Below are 11,955 nucleotides of genomic sequence, written 5' to 3' on the forward strand. Positions count from 1 at the left end.
TTTCCAGGTGAAGGTTTCTTGGCAAGTCCCTGCAACAAGTCTAGCGATCTCAACGAAACTACTTCCATGGTGCTCCCGAACACACCGTAATCAGTGGCCAAATTCCAAACAAGATCCTTGCATTCAAATCTTCACCATCGTGATCCCGTGAAACACTACAGATTCATGCCTCTACTTTGAATTCTTTATTGTTTTCTCATGTTTGCTCACTAATCATGAAGAAAACTTGCTGGGAAGAAACGGAGTGCATATAAAAATACATGACAGAAAATTCACAGTGAAAAAAGAGCTAGCAAAAAGAGAAGAGAACAGTTTCTTTCTTTTCTTTGCAGGTAAAACCCAAATCCCAGGCAATGTTCAAGATAGCTTCTGAATGGAAGTTTGATCTGAATTGAGGAACGTTCAACACAGACTCGGAGAAGATTCCATCGGGAGGTATTCTTTTGGAGAGACGATCACTGACATAAGTTGAGGTTCTCATTCGATCTCACCTAGTCGTGGACGAGTCGTCCTCAAGTAAAACCCATCAGAGACATTCCAGTCCTTGTCGCATCGATGTTTTCTTGCGTTCATTGGGAGCGAGGACAACACCTTCATCATGCCTAAGCGTTTGTCATCCACTTAATTGTTTATTTAATTCTCGGTGGAGTCCTCTGACTTGGGACCACATTCAAGGAGTCCACTAACTCGATTATTGGCTTTGGCTTAAGTTTGGTTTAAGCTATTAAATCTGCAGGTATTGTTGTACTTGCCAAAGTGTCCCATCGAAAGTCCTTCCGCCATGATCATCCGTGTGCGTATGAGCTCCGCCAGTCCAATCCATAAGTGATCTCAAGCAATTAGATCTGATTCGAATTAGTAAGGATATCCGCAAGATAGGTAAAATTCTGATTTTAAATATTTTTATTGCCTATCTTGAATATATTTGCATATCTTACGTTTGCATATTTGAGCATATCTTGCATAGCATCAAAGTGGATATTTTTTCAAAATACAGGTTGATTAGGAAATTTTCTTTCCTAGTCCACAACTTGTCACACAATCGAGAACATCCATCTTTAAGATTATTGATGGAATACTCGATTAGGCAGGGATTTGGGTTCAATAGTTAATCGTAGGATTACGAATTAAATATTGACTCAAATATTCGCGAAATATTTCAAAACTTGATTGATATATCCACTTTCTTGAATGACATTAATTGGCATATTCATTTTCCTCATTTGATTTGAATTGTTTGATCGTCATATTTTTTAGAATATATATCTGCCGTATGATGTAATCTTGAAAATTCTAAAAAAATTGCATTCATTCACTTTGCATATCTGAAAATTGCATCTTTTCAAAAATAACATCATGTAGATATTGCATGTCTAATTTTTTTTTTATTTAGGTCAGATTGCATACTAGAGTAGAAATTGCATGTTTAAATAGAATCTTATGTTTAAAATAATATATCTTCAATATATTAGGGTCTAGGTCAATGTAAACTCTAAAATATGCAAGATAAAAATTATTTTGGCATAGTTCTATTTTAGGAAATAAATTCATCTGAAAATAAAAAATTCATCTTTGCCACGTCATCTTGCCATGTCATCTTGGCCACGTCATCCATGCCATGTCATTCATCTTTGCTATGTCATCTCATATCATGTCGTATAGGTTGCATCTTAGTTTGCATTGCATATAGAATTGTATGCTTAGGTTAATTTCATTGATTCCAACATCACGTAATCAATTTAATTAAACTATAAGCATATCTTTATACATTAGTTTAAAATTGCATATTTAAAATTTTAATTCATACGTCACGAAGTTGATTTTCATTTGCATGTCATCTTTTGCACGTCATTTAGCTTAGTCTTGCATTTGCATCACGACATTGCATCATATATAGTATAGTCTTTCGTGCATTCATATAAAAATCGAAAAAAAAAAATTGTGTGGCGCATACTCTCTTGATTATATTGACTTTCGGATGTCCATTAATTGATTGTGCATCCGCATGATAACCTTTGTTAGTGACTTAGGTTAAAATCAATTAATGTTACCTTCTCAAATGATTTTTCATGAAATAAAATGGTACCGAAAAGGCATTAGAGTAATCTAGCGTAATCAAGTCCCCGAACTCTTAATCTCCGGTTCATAGGAATAAAATAGTTCTGCCATTATTTTATTTAGGTTTCTAATCAACTTACCATAAATGATTAGTGGCGGCTCCAAAATTAAAATACATTGCATGTTAATCAATTGAATCTTAAGTTGCGATTTGGTATGGACTTGGGAGAGTCTGAGTTAGGTTAGTTAAATAATTAACCCGATAATCCATTAGCTTGGAAATTTTCGAATTTTTAGGTCGCGACAGTGACTCAACTAAATTTGAATGTGGCGGCGGTAGAACGGCATATGTACAGGGCATCTTGTTTCGCTTTAATCGAAGTTTTATCCTTCGAAATCTCATCTAGGAAGGTAGCTGCATTTGAAAAATTGCATTATTTTGCAAGGGAACCGATGTCGGATTCTCAGAAGAGGTCATAACTTCTATGTATGCTCTAAAGTGTCATCAATCATGCATTAATTTTCTTGAATCTCAAGTTAGTGTTAGTGCTAGCGTTATCACTTAGAGGGGGTGAATAGGTAATTTTAAAAGATTTTAGAATTTAATGCAAAAATTCAAACGAATAAACTTAAGAGCTTCGTTCGTAAGATGATTGCTTAACAAATTTTGAGGTGTCCTCGGATGCACTAACGTGCACAATACTACAATCACATAATAATAAAGAGTTTAAGGGATAGAGAATTTGCATAGACAGTTTATAGTAGTTCGCTTTATTCAAGCCTATGTCCACTTTTTCACGCTAACAACCAAGCGACTAGATTCCACTAGTAAATAGCCCAGAGGTTGTAACTCAATGATAGCTCTTGAGTCGAAGACTTCCCGCCTAACACTCAACACACTCGAATATTCTCCTCTAAGTTTTTACAGTGTTTGGATCAAAGGTATGTAAAGAATGTGAAACTTTCTTAATCTTGGAATTTAGAATTCTGTTCTCTTACATGTCTCTACTCTTTTTGACTTTGAGATATCCTTTTATATTCATCCACCTTCAACTACCCGTTGCAAGGCGTCCAAGGATCACTCTCCAAACTTTTCCCGTTTGGACGAGACCGTATCAAAAAGATCTCGTAGTCGTTGAGGTCGACAAAGGAAAGAATCCCCATTGGATCAAATCACTCATACAATCGTGATCTTGGGTTTCTATAGATAGAGTTTTTCATTGGGTGAGTCATGTTCGTCTCATTTAAACCACGTCCTTAATTGATATTCAGGTTTGAGATCTTCAAAAATGATTTAGCTTGATTTACTAGCCATTGTGGTGATGTAATAATCCAATTATATCATCTCATAGATATCTCTTGATATTATAATCATAGCACAGGAAATACTTTCTCCGGCATTTAGCTTTATTCTAACGTCCGAGCTCCATAGAGCGTCTAAGTCCCTCAGAGCATCGACCGAGCCTATTCCGCCAAATTCAATCATGTGTCACTTACACCTTTTGACAATCTGCAAAACAGCATTTCATTGCATGAACTCAAATATTATAGATCAAGGATTGTTTTGTCAACTTCAAAATCAAGTAGGGATTTTTCTCCACATACTCTATATGGCTATTCGGATGCTAATCTTGCAGGTTGCAAATTAGAAAGGAAAAGCATCTCAAGAACATGTCAACTTCCGGGATCCATGTTAGTGTCTTGGTTCTCCAAGAAACAAAACACTATAGTACTATCAACCGCAGAAGCTGAATATATTGTGTTAGGAAGCTGTTGTGCTCGGATCTTGTGGATGAAGCAAACAACTGCGGGATTTCGGTGTTGAAGATTCAAACGTGGAAATCAAGTGTGACAATACCAGTACAATCAACCTCACAAGGAATTCAATTCTGCACTATCGAGCTAAGCATATTGAAATTAAGCATAATTTCATTCGTAGCCATGTGCATAATGGTGATGTTAATATTCAATTTGTTGATTCAAAGCATCAACTAGCTGATATATTCACTAAGCCTTTAGAAAAGAATTCCTTTGAATATATTAGACAAAAATTGGGTATTACTAATATACATGTTTGAGTTGTCTTCAAAGCAAGTTAAAGTCGCTTCAAAGCTAAAAGCAACAATGAGAAAGCTTAGTGCTAAACCTCTAAACATGCTCAACATCCGAGAATAACACTTGCTTCTGAGAACAAATGCATCTAAAAGAACTAACGCATCATTTGAGGAGGTCATCATCATCCGAGCAACACTTACACCATGTTTGATCATTCAAATTTTTGGCGCATAAGTAGTTATATTTGGCAAAAATAAGGTACACACGACTTCAATTTGTTTAATATTCTGTGAAATATAAGGAACATACGATCTCAATCTTTTTAATATTCTGTGAAATATTTTAATTGATGTGATTGTCCAGGAGTAAACTTCTATACGACCCCTTACCCATAATCGGGACATTCAAATCTTTACGGTTTGTTGATGGTATTCACTGAAAAACCTTGTGATTGACTTGTGATCAAATATCCAATAATCCTTTTGGCTTCTTCAGCATACAAAGACTTCCAAGGACAATGACATCCTCGCTGATTCCTCATCTTCCCTGGTTTGACCGAGTCGCCTTCCAAAGATCTCCAAGGACATCAATATCCCAGCTGATTCCTTATCTTCACTAAACTCACAAGGACCATCGGTGTTGTCACATTCTTCCACCCAATCCTTATAAGGCAGTTGCTCTCTGCTAAAGATCTACTGCTCCGATAACAATTCGATAACATGATCTTTCTTTTGGTCCTTCCAAGCTTATTGGCAATTTCAACTCCACTAAGCTGTTTATCTTCACAAATGCGGTCATTCCAAGCTTTAACGAACATCGCATTTTTAGGCTTGTTCATCATCATTAGGTCCATCTAACTGTTCACTTGATCTTTGTACCTCCAAGCCATCACGAACATTCTTGTTCTTCTCGACTTGTTCACCTTTGATCAAGGTCCTTCCAGATGTTCACTTAGAGTGATCCTTCCAGCTTGTACACATCTTCAACACCCAATATCTTGTTCGCCTTGGAGATCGGCCACAATCCCAAAGATCGGCAGAGCACTCTAAACATTGATAGAGCGTATCTTTATCTCAAAAGCATCCGGTGCATCATTTACATATCAGCTTGTGCATATATCACCTAATATAACTCAACCAATACACATATTAGTAGCATTTGATTGTCTTTGTTATCATCAAAATAAGATTCGGGATTTTTCAATAATCACCATATTGGTGATATTCCCAGCAAAGTGTTTCAAGTACCACAGAAAAAAAAGAGGAGATCTTCGATGTGGAAACACTTCAAACAGATTCAAGGTAAAGAAAAGGCTAAATGTTTGTATTGTGGGGCTGAGGTAGGTTGTGCTAGTAGTTAGGGAACCAATTCATTGTCATTTGCTAAGATGTAAGGAATACCTATATGCAAATGTCGATAAAAGGCAAGAAAGTGCCGTGGGTTAATTTGGGGGGTTGGTAATTTATCTAGCCCACGGAAATTTGACCAAGATCTTAGTCAAATGGACATGGCGACCATGTTTATTATTGGTGAGTGCCCTTTCAAGTTCGTAGAAAATAAGGGATTTCGGATATTTGTGAATAGAATCTAGCCTAAGTTTGTAATCCCGATGTGTAACACATTGAGGCATGACTGTTACAAGTTTTACTTGAAAGAAAAAAGTAATTGAGGAAATATTTCTCCGAGACATCTCCAAGAATCTGTCTTATAACCATCACATGGACGTCATGTCAGAATTTGAGTTATATGTGTCTCGCTGCTCATTTTATTGATGCCGATTGGAAATTGCAAAAGAAAATATTAAATTTTTGTCAAATCTCAAGTCATTCTGCCAAGATCATAGGAAAATCGATTGAGAAATGCTTGATTGAGTGGAGGATTCAAAATGTACTTTCTATCACCATAGACAATGCGAGCTCAAATGACTTAGGAATTCAACATTTAAGGAAAAAACTTAGCTCTTGGAACTCTCTGGTGTTGAGAGTTGAGTTACTCCACGCAAGGTGTTGTGCTCCTACACTAAGTTTGATTGTGAGAGATGGGTTGAAAGACGTGAATAATTTCATCATTAGAATACGTTCGGTTGTGCGTTATGTAAGGTCTTGTACTGGGAGGTTGAGACGATTTAAGGATTGTATTAAGTTTGAGAATATTGAGTCCAAGAGTCTTGTATATTTGGATGTGGAGACTGGTTGAAACTCAACATGCATGATATTGGAAACAACTCTAAAATTTCAAACATCTTTTAGCTCATTGCCATTTCGAGATTACAAACTTGCTCAAGAGCTTTCCAAGGCAAAAGGGTTGCTCGCTAGTGATGAATGGGTGTATGCTCATAACCTTCTTCCTTTCCTGAAGTTGTTCTATGATAACATTAAAAGTTTCGCATTCTTGTATGCACTAGCAGTGATATGCGGAAGAATGTGTATGGGATCCATGGAATCATTGACAAGTATTATCAAAATGAGGACCCCGGTTTGCAGGAAATGGCTAAGAGAATGAAGATTAAGTTCAATAAAGTACATGTTATCTTGTCCTTTTGAGGCTTCAATTGGTTTTCAATGTCAAAACTTCATATAATGTTGAAAAACTAAGGTATACACAGTTGCGGTTCCAAAAACTATCAACCTGTTTCAGGAGATTTCGAGCATAACCTCGCAAAACTTTAACATTCTACGGCATTCTGGTCCATGATTAGCTGTATTTTGCAGTCTGGTTTCCTTTAGGCGTTTATTGGATTAGCCGCCCGAAAATGCTCTCGCACTTCGCTTTGATATCTTTGCATTAGTTTCGGGTTTACTAAATCACCGTGATGAAATCTTTCCTGTTGCTATTGGCATGTTCTCCCTCCATTGATGCTTTATCGAATGTAAATGCTGCTATAGGTTTAGAGATGCCGATCTCGATCGGGAATGTATTTAGCTACTATTTTTTTTGTATTTAGCTGATGTTGAAATTGTAAACAGGTCAAAAGGGTTTGTAACTCTTGGAGGTTTTGATAGAAGTCTAATGGCTAGTGCCATGAGCCACGTATTTAGCTATCGTTTGCTACATTTTGGGATCCCAAAATAGCTTTTTAACTCTTGGAAAGGAGATAGTTTGTGTTTGGATTTATGTAGAGATGGAGAGTTTGAGTGCAATGAATGATGAAGGTTCGTGTAAGTATGTTGGAATTGTCTCCGAGGACGTGTCTTGTAATCTGTCTAGGATATATGTTTTCGGTATAGTTGGTTGTGGCTACTTTGAGATTTCATTCTCATGATGGACCTCTGTGTTGTCCCATTTACTTGTACGGATTTAGGATGTGACAATGTTAAATATAGGACTATCAACCATTCAAGTGTCTCGAGATATCTCTATTCGTATAATGCGGAACCTCGGACAATAGTTCGGATGAATGCCATGTCGACATTTGAGTTTTTTCAAATTTAAGTCTCAAGTAACTTTGATTTTACTCTTCGTGAATCGAGCGCTTTTCGTTGATCCTCAATAATATGATGGAGATGATAAAAATATTGAATTCTTAAAATCTATGGGGTTTTGGAGCTTGATTAAAAAAAAAAAAAGAGAGACCCGACCCGACTCGAATATCTAGGACATATGTGATTCGGGTATCGAGTCAAGCCAGGCCGAATTGAGCTTGGCTTCGTTGAGACCCAGCCCGACCTGGCCCATTGACACCCTTTCCCCATCCCATGCGAAATCATGCCTACGCCATCAACAATCAGCTAGTGGCCACAACCGCTCAAAGCCGCGTCGATCACTATTATTGTCCCTTGCAGCTCCGTCACTCGCCTCCGTTTACCTCGCCACCATTGATGCCGCTTCCTCTTCCTATGTTTAGTAGAGAAACCGTCATCAAAGACAAACAGCTGAGTTCGAAATGGTCGTGATGAGGTGGGTGGTGGTCATGTATATAGCAACCAACGGCGGCGGTGACCGAATCAGAGAGTGAGGGGGTTGCGATGGTGGTGCATGAGGGTTATAATTAAACCTGTCAAAATGGATCCAAAACTCATTTAATAACTTACAAACATTTAAGTAGATCATAACAAATTTAGCATATCGGCATAATGGAACTACAAATTAAAAAGGCCAAAATAAGTGGTTATAAATGGGTCTATTGTGAACCTATTTATAACCCATTTAAAAGACATCTACCAATAATTAATTGGATTTTTACAATTTTTTATAGTTTTTCTTTTTTCTTTTTTATCGAGAAGTCCTGTGAATCGTACTAAAAAAAGAAAAGGAAAGAAAGAAAAAATAAAGAATAAAACAAAAGAAAAATAAAAAAATCATTTAAAAAAATCATAAATGTTATCCACTAAATATGTATTGCATGAAAGTCTTTTAGTAATATAATTATATATAATATATATAACAAACAAATTTTCTTAGATTGAGATAAATATGGAAGTATATTAGCAATATGAATCGGATTGAGTATGAGTCAAAAACTTTGCATTACGAATAAATGGGTCATAAACCCGATTAATGGGCCAATTTGGGTTGGACCATTTATTACTCGATCTAAATCCTCCCCGACCCACCCGTTTGACAGATCTAATTATAATGTAGTTTAGTGTATGTGCATATTTGCTTAGGAGGCCCACCAATTTAGTTGGGAATGGATCCATTTCTTGATTCTCTTTGAAATCTTGGGTTGAATTTGGATAACATGTAACCACCCAATACATTGAATAGTCTTGAGAATTGCTTTTCATTGGGAATAACGTATAGATAACGTACATTGCTTCCTAATTCAACTCCTATTCAGCTGCAATTTTGTACATTAGCCCGACGGCTTAATATTTTACTAGAAAATAATAACTTTTTATGGCATGAATTTACAAATTTAAGTGTTGTATTTGTCGTTAACGTGTTATCCCTTCGTTAATTGAATCCTTTAACTTTTCAAAATTAAGTCCTTAGCTTTTGGCTATTGATCAATTGGAATTCTTAACATTTCGATCGATAAATTCAATGTTGATGCAATCAACTTCTAAAAAAGTGTTTTTGGGAATGGCGAAATTACCCAAATAGTCATAAACCTATTATATGAATGTCGGTTCAGTCATAAACTTCCTAATGTTGTCAATTTAGTCCTGAACTTTTGCCCAGAATCCAATATAATCCTTCTGATCAATTTTCATCAGAAATTGCTGACGTAGTAGTCTAATCATCACCGACCGTCCTACATGGCACACAGCCGCATCAGCGATTTCCAACAAAAATTTGCTAAAAGGATTATATTGAAATTATATACAAAGGCTTAGAACTAAATTGATAAAATTGAAAAGTTTATGAGTAAATTAGCATTCATGCAATAGGTTTATGACCGATTGGATAATTTTCCCCTTCCATTCTCATCGAGATGCTGCAACAATAGCTCACACTCTCAACGTAAAGACGTGGTTTCCTCAAATTGCAACTTAGAGTTTTTGTTTTATACTAATTGTAATTTAGAGTTTTCTTAATTGGGTTTTAATTTGGTGCTCCTCATTTTTGGGAGAGCAGGTTGCGCTTGCAATGGCAAATGCAGAACTTCATTGCTTAATTTTTCAAATGTGGACAATTCAGATGAACACATTAAGATATTAATGTGAAGACCAGAAATTTCTGCCAATTGAACTATTAAGCAGGCCAGTTAAATTTGGACGTAAATTTGGCATCGGGCATGAGTTATTAGAGACTATGAATACTGGATTTAATTAGTTGGTATAGCGGAGGATTAAATTAAAGTATGGTAACAAGCCCAACTAAGGTTAAGCAAGAGACCATTGGACGTTAGCGTTAATTTTGGATCGTGTGTTAATGGGTCGTCGAAAAGTCGTTCCAGGAACATCACCGACCCTAATCCTTGCCCCACCGCCTCACTTTCTTTCCCTCATTATAAACTCCATCCTTTCTCTCTCTTCCATTCGACCCCCCACCCCCTCCCCTCCCCTCTCACCGGCGAAGCCACAACTTGACATGGTGGTCCGCGAGCTTCCCCGACCTCGGCTCAACCCATTCTCAGCTGCTCGATGACCCGCTCACCACGTTCTCTCATTCTCGGCCATGCACAAGGAGGAAGGAGCCCAAGCACGAATCGGCGACAAATGGACTCTGTTTCTTTCGAGATCGAATCTAAGATTTGCGGTGTCCTTAACCCTTCCTCCGATTAGTTTCTATTTGTTGATTTGGCCCGACATGGTTGTTTGAAAATGGGTATGACAAGGGAAAGAATAGTTTGCATGTGGGGGAAAACGGGTTTCCTTGGACGATCAATCGCTTACTCTAGCATCTACGGGTCTTGGATAAGTCAATTCCATGGTCTGATTGTCTAGATTATCGATAAAATGACTCGAATTGCAATTGGACGGCTTGTAGGGGGTGGTTCAGTCGTGAGTTTACTAAGAAGGGGAGAACCACGGCTTCGGATGTTGGACGACGATTCGACTCCAATTACTCTTCGCTCGGGACTCAAGGCAAGTAGAACCTCTAACCTTTTTCAATAGATTAGCTATTTGTTCGGCGATTGGGCGCGACGATAGCAGATATGAATGGATTTGTCTGCTTGAATGGTTTATCCGTAGGCGTCCGTCTAAGTAGTTTGGATGTCGTGTGAGGTAAGTCTTGGCGTGTGAAATGTGGTGTGTATGATGGTATACACGGCCGGTTCGGTGGAACCGTCGGTTCCGGTTCGGGAACCGGCCGTGTATACTTCCGGTTCCGGGCCGGTTCCGGTTCCGCTTCCGAACCGGCGGTTCATTCCGATTCCTTTTTTAATAATAATTTTTAAAATAATAAATAATAAAATAAACATAATAAATTATAAATTATAAATTATAAAATACAATTAAATTGTACATTGTAATAAAATATGGGGAAAAAAAAAAAAGAAGGAATGGGCTTGAACTTAATGAATTATCATTAAGCGCCTACATATCTTCTTGGGGATAGAAGAATCAAAGCCCATGTAGTTTTTTTACCTTTGAGAACCCCAACTTACCTCATCGTCAATCGTCACTACCCATTGTGGTACCCGTGGCGGTGGTATCTCCAACATCATCGCTAAAAAATTCGTGTTCACGATCTAACTCTTGGTGTCGATATTTCGCCCTTGTCCAATCGCCGACACAAGCTTGAGCTTCCACAGAGTCCGGGCTTAATCTTGAACAGCGAGAGTCCAAAATTAATCCTCCAGCACTAAATGCTTGTTCAACCGCAACCGTTGAAGAAGGGGTTGCTAATATTTGACGAGCGATGAGGGCGAGAACTGGATAATCGATTTGGTGACTCTTCCACCACTTCAGGATTTCAAAATCTGTACTATGTTACGCATCACGAAACTCAAATTGAGTGGTTAAATATTTTTCTAATTCGGAAATACTACCTGTTGGCCCTTTTTTTTTTTTTTGCCTACTCTTAAGCATATTATACCCTCTATTAAGTGAACTATCACCTTCGCTACGTGAGGCAATAGATTGTAAAGATCCGGAATCACTTAAACCATATCTACTACAAAATTCTCCGTATAATGCTACTATAGATTCTTTAACATCTCCTAGTATATTTGAAATATCTATTGAATCTTCCAAATGTAAACAATCATGATAATACACATTCAAATAATCTTGTAAACCGTCTAATTTAATACGTTGATAAAAAACAATACCAACTAAATAGACAAGCGGAATTTGCAAATAATAATGCAACCATTTTTCTCTCATTACTAAAATAGTTCGACCTAATTCGGTATCATTTTCATATTCACTAAAAACACTACCAATATTAACACACTCTATTAAAAATAAATGCGTTGTAGGATAATAAATACCAGATAAAGTTTTAGTA

The sequence above is a fragment of the Rhodamnia argentea genome, chromosome 8, assembly GCF_020921035.1.
Source record: "Rhodamnia argentea isolate NSW1041297 chromosome 8, ASM2092103v1, whole genome shotgun sequence".
Taxonomy (NCBI): Eukaryota; Viridiplantae; Streptophyta; class Magnoliopsida; order Myrtales; family Myrtaceae; genus Rhodamnia; species Rhodamnia argentea.